The 24,041-nt window shown below is 45.9% G+C and overlaps 1 protein-coding gene across 1 annotated transcript in view; it reads left to right on the forward strand.

The window, feature by feature from the left end:
• TMEM178B (transmembrane protein 178B) overlaps positions 1-24,041 on the forward strand; it is a 362,017-nt gene that overhangs the window by 332,796 nt on the left and 5,180 nt on the right. The gene's annotated exons all lie outside the window — the stretch shown is intronic.

Consider the following 24,041-nt stretch of genomic DNA (forward strand, 5'->3'; position numbering starts at 1 on the left):
TGTTCCAGGCTCATCTCGTGTATTTCCTGCCCTACTCTTAGAACCGGCCACTTCTTCTAGGAACCTGGTTCATTTTATTGGAGAGTGGTATTAGAAACCGAGATCTGGACACTAGGTGTCTGCAGTGTTTCTAACATTTTGTATTTTTTCATTGCCTCCCACCACCAACATAGATATCAGCTCCATGAGCTCCAGAACTTTGCCTTATTCTCCAAGGCACCCGCTGTGTCTGGAACAGTGTCTGCAGCCTCAAATATCTGTTGAATGCATGTATCAGAAAAGGGAATTATGTACAACAGAGGAAGTGTTTTGTTTTTTCTTGATAGAGCAGCAGTCCTTCAAGAAATTAGCCTGTCTTCTGTTCTTGGTCTGAGCTCTTCTTCCATGGGGCTCCTTATTCTCTTTTTATCTTTATTTGAATAGTCCTGGGGTCTGTCCCAAATTCCTTTTGGATGTAGGGTATGAATTATACATGACCTCATGAAGAATGTTCTGCCTTTAATTTGGACTCCTAGAATGTTAGAAATGGCAGGGGCCTTAAAGACCATCCAGTTCAACCTTCTTGTGTTTCCAGATAAGAGTAGTTGTGTCAGTTGTCCGAGGTCATCCAGTCTAGTGAGTGGCAGAACTGGAGCCAGAGCCCAGCCCGTGACACCAGCCTGGATCCTCGCAGCCCATCCTGCTGCCTCTGCTTTCAGCTCCCCGTGATGGAGATCCCCCTGACCCTCTGTGCCACACACGTCTTCCCGCACTAGCATAGCTCCAATTCTGTGCTTCTAAGCAGGTGCCAGTCCCAGAATCTTGCTCTATTCCCTTTCTGTTCCTCCCTTCTCAAAGCACGAAGGGGCATATGGAGGAGACAGCGGCCAGAATTGAGGGCACAGGTGGTAAGGTCCTTTACCTCCCACCTGTGATCAGTGTAACATTTTTCTACCTTCCCAGTCAGTCAGGAGAGCAAAGAAAGTGCCCCAGAGAAGCTCAAGCTATCCACTTGGAGCGATTGCAGTCATTTGCAAACCAGTGATGCCAAATGGCTCCCCCTCTGCCAGGCTCACCAGAGAGCAGTTCAGCTGTGTGCTGAACCCCCAGATACCCCTCTTCTGGTAGACAAAGACCTCGATAAAGGCCCAGCAATTATGAAAACTTACAAACCTAAAATGAAAAGGCCAAGGCATGGGTGTCTTGACTGGGTGACTGTTTCTTTCAGGCAGTAGAGTGATTTTAGGGATGCTGTAAAGTAGGGCAACATCCATCAGCTTCTCCTTACCGTCCTTCCGAGCTCCAGCAGTGCTCAGTGACTAGGGCTGCATTTCTGTAAGTCCAGTAGGGACTGTGCCTCGAAATTCTTGACTCGTGGGTAAGAGTCATGTGGGCAACCACGTAAGTTAGATACTATTCTAGGGAGGGAAGATAGAATCAGTAAGCCAATGACTTAACATGAGGGAAGCTTATAAGAAACCCTCAGTAAATCATAGCTATTACTATTATATGTAAATGGTAGTAAAGTGGTAGTGAGTATTACACATGTACCCCAAGCAAAATCCATTCCAACAGGCAGAAGAGAGTCCATAATCTATCATGGCCAAACGAGGGCATAAAGCCCATCTACCTACCCTGCTAAACGGCTTTTATAGTTTCATGTGGGATTTCACTAGAACATCACAACTCTTCTCTTGACTTTTTTGTCTCACAGTCTTTCTTTCAAAATCCTAAGCGGAAATTCACAGACTACTTCCTGCCCTGGGGTATGTCTTGCCCTTTGGAAGGTGCATGTTTGAATATGTATTAGCATTTGATAATTACATTCAAAACAAAGACCTTTGGGGGAGGAGACACATTGTCAGGAGGAATAGGAAATAACATCCATGCTTGCCTAATGTAGAACCAGTGGCCAGGACCGATCACTCCAGCAACCCGGACAGCAGGGGTGGGGCTTCATTTCTGTCTTAAGAGCCAAAATAGACCTCAAAGCAGTTTCGCCCTTGCCACCCAGTGGGACCTGCCTCTGTTATAGATTTGCACTTTGGAGGAAAATAGTAAGCAGCCCTGGCCCTGTAAACCCTAATCTGGTCAGTGAAGGCCATGCCAGAATGACTTATAACCTGTCCACCAAACACTCAGCAAAGCCACACTGCTTACATATTCTCCAGGGCAGAGGCTATGGCAGAGCAGACTCTGGAAAGAAATGGAAGGTGGGGGGAGGGTGGTCGGTGGTTTGGGAAGAACCAACTCTCGTCTCGGATGTCCCTGCCCACACTTGCCCTGAGCCACCTTCCATTCCCTGCTACCTGACTGGGCGTTAAAGTCCTTCTTCAGGAAGTAGAATCATCCAGCTAAAAGGGAGGGTTACGGTTTTATCGTGGAGAACCAGTCGAGGACCAAAGGAGTCTTGGACTAGCCCTGTGACACTGGGAATGTTACTTAACTGCCTTTCACGTGTTGCTTCAATTTTCTCACCTGTAACACAAGACTAATAATAGTACCCACTTGATGCCTAGTAGTGAAAATTATAGTTCACTCATGTAAAAGGATTAGAACAATGCCTCGATGTTATTATTTTTACTACTGAGATGCTTCTTTTTTTAAACAACCACCTTCAGGGACACTTTAAGCAGCCCCATACCACGACCACCAACACCACGCAGACACACACGCTACGGGGTGATGAAGACGGAATTGCTCGAACAGATATTGTTTCTCTGGCTAATCACCACCCTACCCATTCATTCATTCATTCATCCATTCATTCAATATTGATAGCCTGTTAGGTTCCAGACACTGTTTAAGCACTTGGGCTATAGTTGGGAATAGAATCAAGTCCTCATGAAGCTTACATTCTAGCTGGAGAAACAGACAAGAAGCAGGTGTCATAAATACATGATCTGATGTCAGGGGATGAGAACTATGGAGAAAAATTAAGCTAGGAGGAAGATAGGGAGTTCTGGGGGGCCTTATTGTAGATGAGGGGCCAGTGGGTGGGCACGGAGTCCTCTCAGAGGTGGTAACGGTGAACAGAGGTTTGAATGAAGGGAGGTGTTGAGCTGTGGGAGGACTTGGGCAAGATGAGTCCCTGCAAAAAGAACAGCAAGCGCAGGGGACCTGGGTTGGGAATGAGCTTGTTGGGTCTGAAGAAGCTGCACAACAGGAGGCTTGTGACAGGAGCGGAGTGAGATGGCGGTATGCCCGAAGCTGGGTAGATTGTGTAGGGCCTTGGAGGCCATGGGCTGGGTTCGACTGATTCTGCCCTGCCCTCTCTCTGTTTCCACATTGCTCTGGGGTTCTCCCCTGGGCGATCCTTTGATATTGTGTGGCTTTTATCAGCCGTCTGGCTCCCTTCAGGGGTACCTATAGCTGGGGCTTCTTCAACCTGCCATGCCCAGTTCCAGTGACTGAGGGCATGGTATCTATGCCTGAGGTGGCCAGGTCAGGGTAGGGGGACTGCCACGCGCCCCCTGAAGGTGTTGCATTGCCACACACCCGGTAGCATCCTTCCCCTCCAGTCAAGACCAGCAACATAATTGGCGGGGCCCAGTGTAAAATGCAAACTTGGACTCCTAATTCAAACATTATTAAGAATTTCAGGGGGACAACAGCAGAGCCTTAGAGTAAGCACACAGCTGCTCAGGTGGCATGCCCACGAAGCCGCCCCTGCCTCCAGCATCGTTCCACACCCAGACTCCCCGATCCCAGGGCACCACAGCCTTTTGCTACAGGGGCTCGCGGAGAGCTTGAGAACTCAGTTCTTCTCCCGATTCTGCAGGCAGCTCTCCTTCTCCCTAACTCAGGCTGAGTCTGCTGTGTTTAAAATCACCCCTCGTCTTTGATGACTGAATAATCACACAGAACGTGTGTTCCCGCATGCCTCAGGTCAAAAGCTGGCTCTGCAAACATTGCCAACACAACCCGCTAATAAGACTAGACTGAGTTCATTGCTTACTGCCATCAGGGAGAACAGCAGCTTCCAAAACTGGTGGGGTCTGAGGGGGGGAAGGTTAAGGGCGGGATTTATTGCGAATTGGAACCTTGGTTTAAGCCCTTTGTTTCTATGCAGGTCTTTGATTAAGACTGGGTGAGAATACTGACATTATCCAAGATCGATGGAAACAGCAGGATTGAAGAAGTCTTAGAGCTCACACTGTCTGCTGATGCTCTAAATGGGCGAGTTGATGGATCTTGCAGGAAGTTCCTGTAATGCAATCAAACCACTTGCGTGGGCAGGGCAGACCCAGAAGTGTAAAGGTGTAAAGGAGGGAATAGCAGAGTTAGGTTACTATAGATGGTAAAGTATGGTTATGGTTCTGCGTCTAGGCTGGGTGTGGGTGGATGATTTGGTGTCCACTCAGGATGAGTGATTTCTCCACAGCCTTGGTGCATTCCTGGCTGGCCTGTCTCCACAAGTACAGATATGCTTAGACATAGTCGAGACTCAGGCTGGGACGCTGACAACCTGAGGTCTCCTCCTGTCTTTCCTAGAAATACGAACATCGCTGCCCTAAGTTGGGGCCTCTTGCTTCCGGACAGTAGACTATAGGCAAGAATGGGATGGGGAAGGGCAGCCAGGAGAAGGGAGAGGGGGCAGGGTAGCCAGAAGCCCATCTCCATTCTTGGAGTGGTGGTTGAGAAAACAGATTTCTCCAACAGCCTTTTCACTGGAAACAGAAAGACCCAGACGGTGGTGGTGACTCCACAGTGCTTGATTGCCATGGAAACTTAGGTAATTTCTAAAGCACCTTCAAAATCCTCCCTCCCTGTGGCTCTTCTAGGATGTCCTTACAGAGGTGAGCAAGCTTCAGAGGAAAGGAACTTGTTTGGCAAGTTCTTGGCCTCTTGAAACAAGTCATACATCAAAGAAAAACGCTCATTCCTGAAGTAAATGCAGAGACCCCTCCGATGGGGCTTAAAACCTGCTCCTGGGGGCTTCCCTGGTGGCGCAGTGGTTGAGAGTCCGCCTGCCGATGCAGGGGACGCGGGTTTGTGCCCCGGTCTGGGAGGATCCCACATGCCGCGGAGCGGCTGGGCCCGTGAGTGAGCCGTGGCCGCTGAGCCTGCGCGTCCGGAGCCTGTGCTCCGCAACGGGAGGGGCCACAACAGTGAGAGGCCTGCGTACCGCAAAAAAAAAAAAAAAAAAGCTGCTCCTGGGAAAAACTTAAGAGGGAGGAGCTGGTGGAAGTGAGGAGGAATTGCCTCTCTCCTGCCCTGGGTGCAGAGAGGAGTCTGAGGAAGGGGAAAAGTGGCATCAGAAATAGGCACGCCCAGGGAAGGGGAACAGGGGGTTCTGCTCTTAAGAGGCTCCTGTCACCCTCACTGCTTGGATGGCTGGGATGTCCTGTGTGTCCAGGGACTGAAGCCAGAGTACCCAACACCAAGGAAAATGGCCCAGACCAGACACAAGGGCCCCCTGGATAGACTCAGAGGACATCACCAGCAGGCGAGCTGGGGTATGCGCACGGGCGCAGGGCCCCAGCTCCCCCTGGGGACCAGAGAGCTGATTTGGAGAGGTGGCCCAGATCAGAGAGCAGGGGGTGAGGGAGGGTGGGCAGCCGGCCCCCACAGTGTGCAGTCAAGCACACCCTGGGCCCGGGGCTGCCCCCCACCCCGCCCCTGGACCTTGTGGACGATGCCTGCTGTGGACGGAGGTGGAGAGGAGCTTAGCAAGCCTGTACCGATTGCTGTGTACGCCGACCAGGGTCTGGTGGTGATGGCCTTGAAGGCCTAGGAGGTGCTGGTGGGGGAATGATTCTGGGGAGACCTTAAAGCATTACGCTGGAGAGGGTTTATGAAGACAGCTCCAGAGGTGTACGTGAATTCTGCTCTAGTGGACGTGCCTCTTCATCCCAACAGAACTTGGGCTTTTGGGACAGATGGGGAGTCACTTGCATTTTACCTCCCGGTATAAAATAATTGGAGAATGAGTGCCTGTGTAGAGCTGTTCTCTCCCTGACATTCTAGAAGTCTCCTGATTTCAAATACACTTAACCTCTTATTAGATCATGTCTCATTCCATGTGCCTTGATTTGGGGTTTGAAAACTACACTCACCCTTTCTATAGAAGCCATCAGAACATCTAGGATGTCCAAGACGTGGCTGTGAGAGACAAGAGCCCATCCCCACGTTAGTGAACCATTAGAATCTGCCCAATGCTTATAATTTACTCAATAAACAGCCAGTTAAGTAGCGGCCAAGTACTAGGTGGTCGGAGGATAAAATAAAATAAAACTCGTCGCTGCCTTGGTGTTGCCCACAATCTTAGAGGAGAGTCAGACACCTAGACCAATTAGCGTGATAAATGAGCCGTTTTCCTTTTAATGACTGACACCTTTAAAATGCAAAATATTAAAAACAAAAGAATTCCGTGTCATTTCAGCAGTCAGAAGGATGAGGATGTCTTCAATCTACCTGTCTCCCATTCCTGGGGAAGGAAGGTGCTGGTCACCCAAAAAGGATTTTAAAAGGGTCAGTTATGATTTAGCTGACAGTTTTTAGTTCACAGAGCTCCAAAGGGAGGGTAAGGTCTTATTTGACCTTCACACCCCCTGAGAAGGCAGGTGGAAGAGGCAGGCAGGAAGGTAAGAGCTCACTTTTTGGAGCATCAGTGCTGTGTCAATGGTAGATGCTCTTCAAACGGTATTTCCTTTCATCTTCCCAGCAGCCCTTAAGGTCGCCATTACCACCCTGATTTTGTCGATAATGAACTAGACCCAGAGAGCCATGAAACAAGCTTAGAGTCATGCAATTAAGTAAATGGTGGAGCCTTAATCTAAGGCCTTCAGATTAACCCCTGACCCCTTTCTTCTCTGTTCCTAGAACCTGTGGGAGGAAAGAGAAAAGGGTACTGGGCAAGGCCACCTGGGATAAAGAAGGAGGCGTGAGAACTGAACCAGAAGGCAGATGCAGGCTTACCCACCAGCTTCCGTTAGTATTCGTAGGCCAGAGGGGTCCGCCTCTGCCCCCACCAGCAAGGGGCAGGTAGATGTCCCTTTGGGGCAGGACAGGAGGAAGACAGAGAAGACACAGAGGGGCCACCCCTCCTACATTAGGTCTAGATGCGTGAAGATCAACCCTGGAGTCAGGTCTGAATCAAAGCTCTACAAACTTAGGCAAATGTAGCCTTTATATACCTCAGTTTCACCAGCTGTAAAATAGTACCTGCCTTGTAGGGTTGTCGCGGGAATTAAATAAGCCAAGATGTGTAACATGCTTAGTACCATGCCAGGCACAGAATGAGCACTTACTACATTCTCGTTCATGGGTGCTCGGTTTATCACTGGCTATTCCCTCCTTTGCAGTTCCTAGCTCTTGCTTAGAAAGTTTAAGTACCTTGCCCAAGGTCACATAGTTCCCAGATCAACTCAAATCTATTTAACTCTGAAGGCTGGGTTTTTAATTACCAGGCAGCAGTATCTCCCAAATAACAATGAACTTGCTGACATATTTATGATCCTCAAGCAGCTTCATGACCTGATAGGGTAAGAGATGACCCCACACAGACATGTCATCGTAGTGGACAAATGGCATTGTTCTTGGGGTGGCAGAGAACATGAGGCTGATTCTGTTCAAGGAATGTTTCCTAGAGAAATGGGAAAATGAGGACCTTATCTTTCCACATGCTCTGAGACAAAAGACAGAGCTTGCGACTCGTGTAGCAAAAAGAATAATCCTTACTTATTACTTCTGTGGCTCGGCTACCAACCCACTTCGCCTCTTGAAGTCTGGATTCTGTTCCCACCACGTCACAGAAGCTGCTTGGAGACCTGCTAACTTCCGGCTGCTCACCTGTCCTTGAACCCTCTCTTCCTGAGCTCACTCAGATTTACCCATCTCCATCTTTCCTGAAACTCTCATCTCTTGTCTTCCATGATAATACACTCACGATTTTTGCTTTTCTCTGTGCCCTTCTATTTTCTTTGCTCTTGTCTCCACCTGTAGATATGGTCTTCAGTACTCTTCTTTTTCCCTATAAACATGCCCCCCTTGTCAACAACACCTACCTTCACAGTGATCACTGTCTCTGCACAGATGAGTCTGGAACCTGTGCATGGAACAGTCTTTTCTGAGCTCCAGCCTCATGTTTTTCATTGTTCACTAGACATCTCCCCCTTCTGGAACCTCAAGCATGCCTTGAACTAGGCTTGTCCTCTCTCTACATAACATGTGCTTTATGTTTTTTGCATACATACCAAACACTGGCTTACTCTGGACACCTGAGAAGTCAACTCCCATCCTTTCCCTTCCCGCAATGAAATGAGCTGCGTTTCTTGACTTCCTCAGCATGTGTGTCTGTCAGTTACCCCTGGATCATTTTTCACTTCTCCAGTTCCATCCCACACCTTTCCATCAATTATTGATATCTGCCAATATCCCCTTTGCAATAATCTTTGGGGCCCATTCACTTGTTTCCAACCCCTGAGCACCACGTGGGCCTCCATTACTATTGTAGAGCCCCTAGTGGAACTCTCTGTCCCACCACTTAGTTGCTAACCTCTGAGCCTCTATTTTCTCATCTGTAAAATTGAGATGTTGCTGTAAAGATGAAATGATACATAGGAAAAACATCTAGCCGAGGATAAACATTCCTTAAGTATTCATTTCCCTGCTTTCCACTAAATTCCATCTTTGCACCATACCGCCCTTCTAAAATACACTTATTACCATGTCATTTGTCTGATGAGAAACATTCTGTGGTTCCATATGGTCTGTAAAAGCCCATGTCCCTGGCCTGGAGCTTAATGTCAGCCACAGTCTCATCTTCAGCCGTACATCCTGTGCTCCCTCCCCTTCAGACCACCTGTCATTGTCTGCCACCATGCCACCTTTCTCTGCCTGTTGAAGCCCTGTGCTTTCCTCAAGGTTCAATTTATAGTCAGTGTCTTCCAGAAACCTTTCTGAATCTGCTTAACTAAAACCAGACTCTTCCTCTGGACTCAGACATCCCTTTGTAACATTTTGATGGTACTTACCTCATTGTGAAGACCTTGGAGAGCAGAAGTCTAGATCGTTTCCTGCCTCCCCTCTGGGTCAAAGCCTCTGTGGTGGCAGGGGGCCTCCTTCTTGCTGACTTTGCCAGTTGTCAATTTGCTCTTTTTTATTTTTAAACCTTAATATGGGGATTTCCCCGGTGGTCCACTGGTTAAGGCTTTGCAGTTCCACCGCAGGGAGTTTGATCCCTGGTCGGGGAACTAAGATCCCACACGCCACGTGATGCGGCCAAAAATTTTTTTCAAAGATTAAAAAAAAACAACCTTAATATGGTTTCTGGTAACTTTGACTTATTGGACTTGGGTTGTCTCTGCTAAAGTAAGATCAATTAAAGTCATTACTTTCTTCCTCCAATGGTCCTTAAAGTATTTGGAGACAACCCTATTGCACTTGTTAATTATGCTTTACAAACTAAATTCAACTCAATAAACATTGATCGGGTGCCTACTGTGTGCTAGGCATCGTGCTAGCACCCAGGACACACATGGTCCCTGCCTTAAGGACACCCAGGCAGAGTGATCGGTGCTGTAACAGAGGGGACTGTGGGTGCAGCAGAGAAAGGGAGCGTCTCTCTGCTGGGGACTCAGGAGCAGCCTCGCAGGGGAGCTAATGATTGAGGCTAAAGGGAGAATTGAGTAAACTTGCACTATTCTTATTGTTGCCCCTTAAAGGCCTTTTAATGTTCATTTATCAAATGAAACTGCTCCTAGACTTGGAGTTGGCCACTCTTCAGAAGAAGCATGCCAAGTCCTTATTTATTCATTCTCGTTTAGGATTTCACATGTCATTAATACATAGGCGTTTATATACATCTCTATGTAACTAAACTCTATTGTGAATGAGGAAAAAAATCCATTTCATCTTTTATTTTTTTTTATTTTTCCAAAACCCATCTTTAATATTTTACATTATTTGCCAGTGATCCCTGATTTCAAATATTTTCCCCATGTACACTCACTTCATTTTTCTCTTTCTTTTTTTTAATTTTTAAATTTTATTTTATTTTTTTATACAGCAGGTTCTTATTAGTCATCAATTTTATACACATCAGTGTATACGTGTCAATCCCAATCACCCAGTTCATCACATCACCATTCCCACAACCCCGCGGCTTTCCCCCCTTGGTGTCCATACGTTTGTTCTCTACATCTGTGTCTCAACTTCTGCCCTGAAAACTGGTTCATGTGTACCATTTTTCTAGGTTCCACATACATGCGTTAATATACGATATTTCTTTTTCTCTTTCTGACTTACTTCACTCTGTATGACAGTCTCTAGATCCATCCACGTCTCAACAAATGACCCAGTTTCGTTCGTTTTCATGGCTGAGCAATATTCCATTGTATATATGTGCCACATCTTCTTTATCCATTCGTCTGTCGATGGGCATTTAGGTTGCTTCCATGACCTGGCTATTGTAAATAGTGCTGCAATGAACATTGGGGTGCATGTGTCTTTTTGAATTGTGCTTTTCTCTGGGTCTATGCCCAGTAATGGGATTGCTGGATCATATGGTAATTCTATTTTTAGTTTTTTAGGGAACCTCCATACTGTTCTCCATAGTGGCTGTATCAATTTACATTCCCACCAACAGTGCAAGAGGGTTCCCTTTTCTCCACACCCTCTCCAGCATTTGTTGTTTGTAGATTTTCTGATGATGCCCATTCTAACTGGTGTGAGGTGATACCTCATTGTAGTTTTGATTTGCATTTCTCTAATAATTAGTGATGCTGAGCAGCTTTTCATGTGCCTCTTGGCCATCTGTATGTCTTTTTTGGAGAAATGTCTATTTAGGTCTTCTGCCCATTCTTTGATTGGGTTGTTTTTTCTTGACATAGAGCTGCATGAACTGTTTGTATATATTGGAGATTAATCAATCCTTTGTCCGTTGATTCGTTTGCAAATATTTTCTCCCATTCTAAGGTTTGTCTTTTCGTCTTGTTTAAGGTTTCCTTTGCTGTGCAAAAGCTTTTAAGTTTCATTAGGTCCCATTTGTTTATTTTTGTTTTTATTTCCTTTACTCTAGAAGGTGGATCAAAAAAAAATCTTGCTGTGATTTATGTCAAAGAGTGTTCTTCCTATGTTTTCCTCTAAGAGTTTTATAGTGTCCGGTCTTACATTTAGGTCTCTAATCCATTTTGAGTTTATTTTTGTGTATGGTGTTAGGGAGTGTTCTAATTTCATTCTTTTACGTATAGCTGCCCAGTTTTCCCAGCACCACTTATTGAAGAGACTGTCTTTTCTCCATTGTATATCCTTGCCTCCTTCGTCATAGATTAGTTGACCATAGGTGTGTGGGTTTATCTCTGAGATTTCTATCTTGTTCCATTGATCTGTGTTTCTGTTTTTGTGCCAGTACCATATTGTCTTGATTACTGTAGCTTTGTAGTATAGTCTGAAGTCAGGGAGTCTGATTCCTCCAGCTCCATTTTTTTCCCTCAAGACTGCTTTGGCTATTCGGGGTCTTTTGTGTCTCCATACAAATTTAAAGATTTTTTTATTCTAGTTCTGTAAAAAAATGCCACTGGTAATTTGATAGGGATTGCATTGAATCTGTGGATTGCTTTGAGTAGTATAGTCATTTTCACAATATTGATTCTTCCAATCCAAAAACATGGTATATCTCTCCATCTGTTGGTATCATCTTTAATTTCTTTCATCACTGTCTTACAGTTTTCTGCATACAGGTTTTTGTCTCCCTGGGTAGGTTTATTCCTAGGTATTTTATTCTTTTTGTTGCAGTGGTAAATGGGAGTGTTTCCTTAATTTCTCTTTCAGATTTGTCATCATTAGTGTATAGGAATGCAAGAGATTTCCGTGCATTAATTTTGTATCCTGCAACTTTACCAAATTCATTGATTAGCTCTAGTGGTCTTCTGGTGGCATTTTTAGGATTCTCTATGTATAGTATCATGTCATCAGCAAACAGTGGCAGTTTTACTTCTTCTTTTCCAATTTATATTCCTTTTATTTCTTTTTCTTCTCTGATTGTCATGGCTAGGACTTCCAAAAGTATGTTGAATAATAGGGGTGAGAGTGGACATCCTTGTCTTGTTCCTGATCTTAGAGGAAATGCTTTCAGTTTTTCACCATTGAGGATGATGTTTGCTGTGGGTTTGTCGTATATGGCCTTTATTATGTTGAGGTAGTTTCCCTCTATGCCCACTTTTTGGAGAGTTTTTATCATAAACGGGTGTTGGATTTTGTCAAAAGCTTTTTCTACATCTATTGAGATGATCATATGGTTTTCATCCTTCAATTTGTTAATATGGTATATCACATTGATTGAGGCGTATATTGAAGAATCCTTGCATCCCTATGATAAATCCCACTTGATCATGGTGTATGATCCTTTTAATGTGTTGTTGGATTCTGTTTGCTAGTAGTTTGTTGAGGATTTTTGCATCTATATTAGTCAGTGATATTGGTCTGTAATTTTCTTTTTTGGGAGTATCTTTGTCTGGTTTTGGTATCAGGGTGATGGTGGCCTCACAGAATGAGTTTGGGAGTGTTCCTTCCTCTGCGATTTTTTGGAAGAGTTTGAGAAGGATGGGTGTTAGCTCTTCTCTGAATGTTTGACAGAATTTACCTGTGAAGCCATCTGGCCCTGGACTTTTGTTTGTTGGAAGATTTTTAATCACAGTTTCAATTTCATTACTTGTGATTGGTCTGTTCATATTTTCTATTTCTTCCTGGTTCAGTCTTGGAAGCTTCTACCTTTCTATGAATTTGTCCATTTCTTCCAGGCTGTGCATTTTTTTGGCATAGAGTTGCTTGTCGTAGTCTCTTAGGATGCTTTGTATTTCTGTGGTGTCTGTTGTAACCTCTCCTTTTTCATTTCTAATTTTATTGATTTGAGTCCTCTCCCTGTTTTTCTTGATGAGTCTGGCTAATGGTTTATCAGTTTTGTTTATCTTCTCAAAGAACCAGCTTTTAGTTTTATTGATCTTTGCTACTGTTTTCTTTGTTTCTATTTCATTTATTTCTGCTCTGATCTTTATGATTTCTTTCCTTCTGCTAACTTTGGGTTTTGTTTGTTCTTCTTTCTCTAGTTCCTTTAAGTGTAAGTTTAGATTGTTCATTTGAGATTTTTCTTGTTTCTTGGGGTAGACTTGTATAGCTATAAACTTCCCTCTTAGAACTGCTTTTGCTGCATCCTATAGGTTTTGGATTGTTGTGTTTTCATTGTCATTTGTCTCTAGGTATTTTTTGATTTCCTCTTTGATTTCTTCAGTGATCTCTTGGTTATTTAGTATCGTATTGTTTAGCCTCCATGTGTTTGTGTTTTTTACGTTTTTTAACCTGTAACTCATTTCTAATCTCATAGCGTTGTGGTCAGAAAAAGATACTTGATATGATTTCAGTTTTCTTAAATTTACTGAGGCTTGATTTGTGGCCCAGGATGTGATCTGTCCTGGAGAATGTTCCATGCACACTTGAGAAGAAAGTGTAATCTGCTGTTTTTCGATGGAATGTCCTATAAATATCAATTAAATCTATCTGGTCTATTGTGTCATTTAAAGCTTCTGTTTCCTTATTTTTTTTTCATTTTGGATGATCTGTCCATCGGTGTAAGTGAGGTGTTAAAGTCCCCCACTATTTTTGTGTTACTGTTGATTTCCTCTTTTATAGCTGTTAGCAGTTGCCTTATGTATTGAGGTGCTCCTGTGTTGGGTGCATATATATTTATAATTGTTGTGTCTTCTTTTTGGATTGATCCCTTGATCATTATGTAGTGTCCTTCCTTGTCTCTTTTAACGTTCTTTATTTTAAAGTCTATTTTATCTGATAGGAGTATTGCTACTCCAGCTTTCTTTTGATTTCCATTTCAATGGAATATCTTTTTCCATCCCCTCACTTTCAGTCTGTATGTGTCCCTAGGTCTGAAGTGGGTCTCTTGTAGACAGCGTATATATGGTTCTTGTTTTTGTATCCATTCAGCAAGCCTGTGTCTTTTGGTTGGAGCATTTAATCCATTCACGTTTAAGGTAATTGTCGATATTTATGTTCCTGTGACCATTTTCTTAATTGTTTTGGGTTTGTTTTTGTAGGTCCTTTTCTTCTGTTGTGTTTCCCACTTAGAGAAGTTCCTTTCGCATTTGTTGTAGAGCTGGTTTGGTGGTGCTGAATTCTCTTAGCTTTTGCTTGTCTGTAAATCTTTTGATTTTCCATCGAATCTGAATGAGATCCTTGCCAGGTAGAGTAATCTTGGTTGTAGGTACTTCCCTTTCATCACTTTAAGTATCTCATACCACTCCCTTCTGGCTTGTGGAGTTTCTGCTGAGAAATCAGCTGTTAACCTTATGGGAGTTCCCTTGTATGTTATTTGTCATTTTTCCCTTGCTGCTTTCAATAATTTTTCTTTGTCTTTAATTTTTGCCAATTTGATTATTATGTGGCTCAGTGTGTTTCTCCTTAGGTTTATCCTGTATGGGACTCGCTGTGCTTCCTGGACTTGGGTGGCTATTTCCTTCCCCATGTTAGGGACGTTTTCGACTATAATCTCTTTAAATGTTTTCTCTGGTCCTTTCTCTCTCTCCTCTCCTTCTGGCACCCCTATAATGCGAATGTTGTTACGTTTAATGTTGTCCCAGAGGTCTCTTATGCTCTCTTCATTTCTTTTCATTCTTTTTTCTTTATTCTGTTCCGTAGCAGTGAATTCCAGCATTCTGTCTTCCAGGTCACTTACCATTCTTCTACCTCAGTTATTCTGCTATTGATTCCTTGTAGTGTAGTTTTCATTTCAGTTATTGTATTGTTCATCTCTGTTTGTTTGTTCTTTAATTCTTCTAGGTGTTTGTTAAACATTTCCTGCAGTTTCTCCATCTTTGCCTCCCTTGTTTTTCTGAGGTCCTGGATCATCTTCACTATCATTATTCTGAATTCTTTTTCTGGAAGGTTGCCTATCTCCACTTCATTTAGTTGTTTTTCTGGGGTTTTATCTTGTTCCTTCATCTGGTACATAGCCCTCTGCCTTTTCATCCTGTCTGTCTTTCTGTGAATGTGGTTTTTGTTCCACAGGCTGCAGGATTGTAGTTCTTCCTGTTTCTGCCGTCTGCCCTCTCCCCTTTCACTTTAAAAAAAAAAAAAAAAAGCTTAAGCAGCTTTGTGTCAAGTTAAATGTAAATTTAGTTTGATATTTGACCCCATAATTTTGGCCCTGGGGAGGAAGAAATGCCAATAGCTGTGTCCTTCCTACTGCCCCTGTAACAAAACCTAGGAATCCCTTAAACATTCCCCTTAAACATTCCAGGCTACAGTTTATTTTAAATGATAATTAATTAAAATATCCCTTCCGATTCAGCTCTCAACATTTTCAGACAAGTTCTACTGAAATCACATTTCCAGGAAGCCTCTGGGTCACAGCTCTTTAGGGTCCCTGAGTTAGTACGGCCAAGGGAAATTGGATGGCATTTTCTCTTTATCTCAGCATTCCCATCTGGGCCCATAAAGTAGGAAACTTCTCTCCTCTCTTTAGAAGGGTACCAAGTCTACCTTTTAAGGCCCTACTTCTTTTTTTTTTTATTTATTTTATTTATTTATTTTTGGCTAGGTTGGGTCTTCGTTGCTGTGCACAGGCTTTCTCTAGTTGCAGTGGGCGGGGGCTACCCTTTGTTGCGGTGCACAGGCTTCTCATTGTGGTGGCCTCTCGTTTCAGAGCACAGGCTCTAGGCGCATGGGCCTCAGTAGTTGTGGCATGCAGGCTCAGCTGTTGTGACTCGCGGCTCTAGGGCACAGGCTCTAGCAGCTGTGGTGCACAGGCTTAGTTGCTCCACGGCATGTGGGATCTTCCCAGACCAGGGCTCGAACCCGTGTCGCCTGCATTGGCATGCGGATTCTTAACCACTGCGCCACCAGGGAAGCCCTAAGGCCCTGCTTCTAAAGGAGAAGAGGTGACTTACTTCTCCGATTGGTGAGGTTGCCAGAGGAGGCCAAGCCTGGGGAGCCCAGCAACATCTGGGTCTTCTGCCCATGCTTTGCTCCTCCGGGTGGCCAGTATTCCCAGGGTCAAGGCTCAGGCCAGCATCAGGAGGCCAGGTTGGAGGCCTATTTCCCTTTCTTCTTCTGGCCCACCAGTGTGAGTCACTTCTGGGTGAGTGTATCTGCCCTGCAGGCCCAAACATTCCCTTGGGGAAACCATCCTAAAATGTCAGCCTTGCGGGGGAAGTGTTACTCAGCTTGATTGTGGCCAGGGGCCAAGCCACAGTTGCCACACTTGCCTCAACGGTAAGAAAGCTGGTATTTCCCATCCTGTCTACCTCCTTTCTGGGACTCTCTTCTCATCAGAGTTTGAATTCAGAAAATGAAGAGCGGTGAATAGTGATCATTCCCTAAATCTCCCAGACAAAAGTGGAGCTAAAAGGGTTGTTAGGTGGAGGCCCACTGACGAGCAAGGAGCACTGTGGGGAGGAGCCCTCTGATGGGCTGCGGTCCGTACCGAGCTCCTTTGGGTCTTCTGACCACCAGCTTACTCTGCCCACTGGGGTTGGTGTCTGGCCTCCTGGGAAGCTACTAACTGCCTTACTGTAAGAGAGTTAATGCTCTGTTCTTGACTCCTGTCCTTCCTCAGCCACACCATCCTGCTCCTCATAGGAAACTCGTGTCCCTCTACAGGAAGCCACCCTTTTACCCAACACAAATAGGAGTGAAGTTACGTACGGTTATGATAGGGTTTCCTAGTTCTCTGGAGAATTCAGCAACGAGATTTTATTAACTGAGCCTTGAGTCTGAGGGGCACCCAGAACCTCCTCAGGACCACGTGTGATAACAATAGGGCCTCTTCTCCCCATCTCACCATCTAGTGGATAAATATTTTTTTTTTAGCGGTACGCGGGCCTCTCACCGTTGTGGCCTCTCCCGTTGCGGAGCACAGGCTCCGGATGCGCAGGATCAGCAGCCATGGCTCACGGGCCCAGCCGCTCCGCGGCATGCGGGATCCTCCCAGACCGGGGCACGAACCCGCGCCCCCTGCATCGGCAGGCGGACTCTCAACCACTGTGCTACCAGGGAAGCCCGGTAAATCTTACTTAAACACCACTGGGTATAGGGCCCTATTGGGGAAAAGAGCTTCTCTGCTTACATTGCTTTCAGTCCAGCTCTAGAGACAATACACTGCACGTGAAATAGCTGGAATGAGAGAAAACAAGTGGCAAAAACATGGATTTGAATCCTGGCTCCAGTACAGAGCAGCTGGTGATCTTGGGCAATTTACTTAACCTCTCTGTGTCTTTCCCCATCTAAATCTCATAAGGTTGCTTTGAGGATTCAAAGAACTACCATTTTATTTGTAAAGCATTTGGGACAATGCCTATCCTATTAAAAATAGTATATATAAGCGCTTGATCCATCTAAAGCTATATATGTGTCCAGTGACCCAGTGGTGAGGTGACAGCACGCCAGAATCACTTGGGTCCAGGTCCTCATCTCAAAGAAAGGCCAGGCCAAGCTGACGAATGTGCCAGGCATATGGAAACATAAACCAAACCAGGTGGTAGACTCTCCTGATCTTCTGGCTACCACCCCAAGCGTCTTCCTCTGCTAATGAACATGGCATTGGCTTGGATCACATAGGGCACAGGCCAGAGAGATTTCTTACAGGAGCCAAGTTCTTCCAGACACTTAAACAGCTGGGTCCCATTCCTTCCATGTTTCAAATCAGGGCAGTTTTGAGCTGAGCCTCATAGGCACACTGATGGCAAATAAGGACATCTAATGGTCTCATTCACCAGCCCTTCTGTGCGTGTCTGGAGGTGAGAAGCAGTATCTTCTCTCCAGGCAGCTCACGTCTGACGAAATAACTGACAGCAAGTCCTAGAACAATTCAGAGAGAATGGTACCTTTTTGTCCCAATACCTAGAGTCACAGGATCATTTGATTGGAAGGATCTTAGAGATCTGGTCCTACCCCCTGTATTTCATGGTTGATCATAGCCAAGAGAGATGAGGTGGTTTATCCGTTTAATGGGAAAGAATGGGACCAGAACCTGGATTTTCTGATTCTTGGTGGAGTTGTCTCTCCACTAAGCCACATCCCCATTGGTAGCAGCTCTCCTCCCAGGAAGCTGTTGCAGGCTGACTTGGTGGACCTCTGGGCGGGCCAGGAGAGCCTTATGATGACCAAGACAGGAATTCAAACATAATGATAGATTTACTTGTATTGGGCTTCATGCTGGCTTTGGGGGGTGGGGGTGGCATTGGTGATGTGGCTTTCTCTGCAAAATCCTTGTATCTACTTAGGAAGATGAATGTTAGACCAACCAGAGAGCTGTGGTATCTGAGATGGTCTGCAGGAGGCTTTGTATGACTTCAAGCATTGTCCCTAGCAAGAAACCCAGGGCAAGATTGCCCTCTGCCCTAAAGGTTCTCAAAGTTTGCTCCGTGGACCCTTGTCCACCGGAAAGTGCTGGCCTAGAAAGAGAAGGAGAGAAAAGAGAAGCCGGGGCAGGAATATGGCATGCTCTAAGTGGCCTTACACTTGGAAGCTCACTCGTCACAGCTTGAGAACGTTCCTTTCTCCACGGCTGTAGATGCCACACTCGGTCTAGTTAAGAAGCCAGTTGGATCCACTAACTCTCAGCTCTGAGCCGAGGCCCAGATGGACAGAAAACTGCAAAAGTTCGCCTTGAGAGAAGTGTGATGCTGCACTCTTGATTCATTTCCTCCCTAGAACTCTCTTTCCTGCCCTATTTGGAAAGGTCTCAGCTCACCACAGACCACCAGGCTCAGATGTTCCCACCTTTTCATTCCCTGAAATATCCAAGACCAGGTGGGCAAGAGTGGAGTGGGCCAGTGGTTGCTTCCCCTGGGGTATATTGTTTTTGAATGGGGCCAGTGGAAGCAAGTGTGATGCGTAGTTCTCATGTGTCCCCACAATCATATAGTTTGAGGCTTTACAGCGAAATCAAATATTTGCTCTGTTCCTTATACTTTGGGACGTTCAGCAAATTATTTAATTTGGGATTATGATGTGAATTATATAATTTATATGATGTGTGTATATATATATATATTAATGCATATACCTAGATGATTTACGTAAATGTATGTAATCTCACAGCAACCTCAAGAGGTACAGAAGAGACAGAAACCGAGGCTTGGCTTGAGTCAGCTGCCTCTGCCTGAATTAATCCTTGTGGTCACAGAATGGCTTTCCCGGGAGAAAGAATGGTGGTGGTGCTTTAACAAAAGAAGAAAGAAGGGAAAGTGTATTGTGTAGACTAAAAACAAAACAGAACATTATAAAACAGAAACTAACACACCATTGTAAAGCAGTTATACCCCAATAAAGATGTTAAACAAAACAAAACAAAAAAATAGCTCTCACAGTCCACTAGGCGATAGGTGTTTAATAAATGAATTTTATAATAATTCAATAAATGGGATAGCTGTAAATGCTGCCTCTACACTCCAGGGGAATCACGGTCAGAGCCTCTACAGCACTTATAAAAGGTCCCCAACTCATGTCACCTAGCTATTCCCAACCCTTCTCTCAGAGCTGCTTCCTTTTACCCACCCCAGTTGAGCCACAGGCTTCTTTGCAAACCCAGCTATGTCATGATGTAACTAACCCCCACTGGATGCTGCAACGTGAGTCCAAAGACAGGCTCCCTTACTAAGGAGGGTCTCAGAGGCGTATTCTGAGATCTTCCAAATTCCATGGTTGGAGTGCCAGCAAAGCCCACAGAACGAAGCGTCCTGAGTGAGCACTGTCTCTGGTCTCTGCTGAGAGCAAGTGCTTCCTGGTTTGGCACTTGCCCTGCCACGGGGCCGGGAGAGAATGGAGCGGGTGATGGAGGTGAAAAGCAACAAGCACAATTTTTCTTGTCCTCCGGAACAATTTTTCTTCACCCTCGCTTAAAGCTTTCCATTTCTAATATCATACCTTACATATAGAAAGCAATCTTAACTTCTCTCAGCCTTTTCACATCTATTATTATCGCTCTTCAAAATAATCCTGCGGAGAGGGTATTATTCTGATGCTGAATTTCCCTAAAAATAAAAATGCTTCCTGAAATCCAGGGCACCCATTGAAACGCACGGTAGGTAGGCATGTACCTGTGTGCACACACACGTGAACGCACACACGCACATGCACACACATGCACGCAAAAACACCTCAGCAACCGCAAAACGATTTAGGAGAAAGGAGGGTGGGAGGGCCAGCCGTGATATTGCCTTCATTCCCTTCTGGGTTTCAAAGCCCGTATTTTCATTTAAAAGCTCCATAGCCCAGAAATCCACTTCCTCCAGTGATATGGATTCACTGGGCAGTGCTGTATCTAATATGAAAGGAGACACCACTACCGTAACCAATTCTGGAGAAAGTTACAGTCTAGCTGAACACAGACTAAAACAGAGAACAAGAGAAGGTTCCTATAGCTAATTGTGAGATTGCCTGTTCCAGACCAGAAAAGTTTTAGGGCTTCTGAAAAAACATGTGGATTATCTGGTGCTGGGCATACTCAGAGAAGACTTCTTGGGCCATTCGGGGCTTGGACTGGGCCATAAAGGTTACCTGCCAGGGTAGCTGCAGGGACCCTGTGCAGACTGGGTAAAGGATGGAAATGGCAGAGTCCGGTCGAGGAGACTGGACGGTGGCGCTTTGACCTTAGTAAATTCCCATCACAACATTCGAACCCACTGATGCTCTCTTCCATTGGCTCAGCCCTTTAGGTGTTTCCCCGAGTTTGAAAAGGCTCAGTCTTGGGTGTAGAGGTCACCAGGGCCAGTGATCTTGTGATCAAAGCTAACATACACCCAGAAGAATAAGTATCGTGTTGGGGATTGAGGGGGAGTGAGCGTAGATGCGTTGATGAGACGGAGAAAAATCCACACGATGCCCGGCAGCTACTGTTGTGTACGGCTGTGTTTAGATGCCTGTTTTAGTTACCGGTAGCCATAAAGTCTGGAAACAGAGCCTTATTTTATCATGTATTGTAACGTTCTGTTAATAAGCCAGTTATTATATATTCACCTGTTGTATCAGATTGCAATGGCTGCCAAAACAAAATACGACACACTGGGTGGCTTAAACAAGAGAAATTCATTTTCTCACAGTTCTGGAAGTCCAGGATGAAGGTGTCACAGGGTTGCTTCCTCGGAGGCCTCTCTCGCAGCCTTGCAGATGGCCTCCCTCTTGCTGCCTTTTCATGTGGTCTTTCCTCTGTGCATGCAGCTGTCTCATATCTCTTTGTATGTCCTAATCTCCTCTTCTTACAAAGACACCAGTCACGTTGGATTAGGGCCCACCCTAAGAGCCTCATTTTCACTTAATTAGCTCTCTTAACAGCCCTATCTCCAAATACAGTCACTTTCTGAAATATTGGGGGATTAGGGCTTCAATATAGGAATTTTGTGAGGAGATATGGAAAACCAAGGGATGAGACTCCATGTTCTATGATAGGAACGCAGAGGTTTTTTTCTTTAGAGTCAATGCCAACCTATTTGAACCAGCCAGTCCCTTTCGTCGCTTGAGTTGAGGATGTGGCATTACTGTGGCATAATCATGCCCGGACGTAGACCAGCCTTGCAGTGTGCAGACAGACTCGGGGATACAAAAGCCGCTTGCCTTGGGGGTGAGGTGGCGTTTATGCAATGACTGCCTAGAGCATCTGCAGAGTTTGCAGAATGATGGATGGTTTTGTCTTAGCTCAGGGCCCCATGCCCTGCAGTGTGTTCTCCCCCAGAGCCTGTCACCAACCCCCCTGCCTCACCCCAGTGAACCCCTAAGGCACCTTGGCTGTAAAGCCCCATGTGACCTGCCTGCCGGCTGCCGCTGATGCAATGGTGTATAATTCAACAGTAATTTATATTCCATGCAGGTCTGAGCAAAGCTATAAAGTGCTATCAAGAGCTAGATGCTGCCGAAGCATTTAATCTAAGCAAAGGAAGGGTTTGTATACATCAGCCTCCTGGGATGCATACCACTGTTAAAGGAGGAGGGATCCTTTTTCTGCTTGCCGATTTGCTTCTTTACGGTCTTAAAGGTCAGAGGGGGCGCAAGGGAGAGAGTCTTAGAGGATTGAGCTGCTTCCTGACCTCCCTGACACACACGTCCACGAGGGCACTTCTGCAGAGACAGCTTTGCAGCGACCTGTGGGGCTGGGGTCAGGACAGAGGCCCTCTGGCCACCATAGCAACAAGGCACCACGTGTGGGTCAGGGATAAGCAGGCGGCACTCCTTATTCCCAAGAGCAGAAAATGTCACACAGATGGATTTCTGGCCCTGGAAAGCTGCAGAAAATATACTCCAGTGAAGTTTTGGGTACAACTTGGTCACAGAAGGAATAGCTATTTGGCAAAATGCCTCTGCACACAATATGTGACCGCCCTGGATCCCTGTGAGAACCTTCTTGAGGCCCTCGGTTTCCTAGGCAATGGCTTCTTGAATTAGTAAGAGCCCTTCGCTGCCTGACCTGAGACCACAATTTTGATGCTGTTTCTCCACAGGGTCCGTGGCTGCGGTGTTACTGCGTGGCTTCTCCAACAGTCCCTGAAAGAAGTGGAGACGTGTTCTCCCCTCCCCTCCTGTGGATGCTAAAGCAGCAGCCACGCAGGAGGCCCCATCTCGCCCGCCTTACGTACCTGCAGTCACTGCTCGGAAGCGGGCTGAGCAGAGGTTAATGCCCAAACTCTGAATATGAGCTTAAAAATATCTTGGTAATCAACCTACCAGGTGGTACTGGGATAGAACCATTTGGGGTTGCAGATTAAGTGCTCCCTGGTGACACTTCAAGGTTGCAGAAGAATTAACTGACCCAAAACAGTGCTCTCCTGGCCAGGCATTTCTTAACGTGGCAACAGACCCAGGGATCCAAGTTTCTGTGCTTCCACTGGGTTAAGGCTTTAGGTTTTCTGTAACTTACAGGCGAGGATTCATTTCTGTAGTCACTGCAGTATCACCGATTGGCCCCAGAGTGCAGGGCAGGAGGGAACGTGTAGGAAGGGTGACCAATGTATACTCCTTAGCCCACATCTTTCTAGTTTTAGGACCAAAAGTCACACTTACCAGGGACACACCCTCTACCCTCACCAACTCCCAGGCAAACTGGGATGGTTGATCACCCTTCTAGGGAAGGAAGACTTTGAAAGGAAAAAAAGTCAGAAACTGAAGGGAATTGGGGATTATGGGGGAAGCAGTGGAAATCCTGTGTGTAGCCAGGGAGTACCTCAAACATACCGTGTCCCTGGGGATTGCGACGCAGAATTACATAATATGTGATAGCACGTACTATCACATAATCCCTATGAGGCACTCATGTTCTGGTGGTAGTTCAAATCAGAGGAGAGGGTGAAGTGGCCAGAAGGAGTATGGAATGTGGTTTCAGAGGAAGACTGACAAGCCCCAAGTCTGAAAAGACAAAGGAGGAGACAGACAGGGACATCTAGGGAGGGGGACCAAGCCTGGATCAAGGGGCAGCTTGGAAACTCAGGGAAGAGATAGCCAAGCAGGAGGAAGTTGTCAGACAGCCCAGAAACTAAAAGTGGGGAGAAAACTAGAATCTAATATCGGTAACCAGAGAAACGTTAATTAGAAACGGCAGCAATGCGAGGAGCTTGGTGAGGGGGCTGTATTTGGCGCTGGGACAAGAAGTTGGCCGGCTGGGCATGGAAACCCTTCTCTCGGTCTCGCCCTCACTCAAGCCTCAGCGGTGCCTGGAGTGGAGGGGTGGGGGGCGGCCAGTGATCCCAGAACCCCACGCAGCCCTCGCCCCTTCCAGCTAGGTGCTGACGGGACACTCAGACACCGGTGACTGGGGCTGGCCCATGGGTTGCCAGGTGACATCATGGGTTTGATTCCTGAAAGAGTTCCAGGTGGGGTTGGTCATCCAAGGAAGCAGGTGCTGTGTTTGAATCAAAAGGAAGCATTTATGTTTGCAGAGTGCGTTACACTCCTTGGCCATGCCTTCCCGCTCACAGGTGGAGTTTGCAAATGGGGACACCAGAGGGGTCTGGAGGACACTGTTCCCTCTGTGCCAGTGGGTCTTGTTAGCACTGGCTCTCGGGCTGCGGGCACATGGGGTGGTGTGGTCTCATCTAACTGGACTTCCTGAGCTCTGAGTTCCA

The sequence above is a fragment of the Monodon monoceros genome, unplaced genomic scaffold, assembly GCF_005190385.1.
Source record: "Monodon monoceros isolate NGI ecotype Baffin Bay Population unplaced genomic scaffold, NGI_Narwhal_1 Super_Scaffold_2, whole genome shotgun sequence".
NCBI classification, from domain to species: domain Eukaryota; kingdom Metazoa; phylum Chordata; class Mammalia; order Artiodactyla; family Monodontidae; genus Monodon; species Monodon monoceros.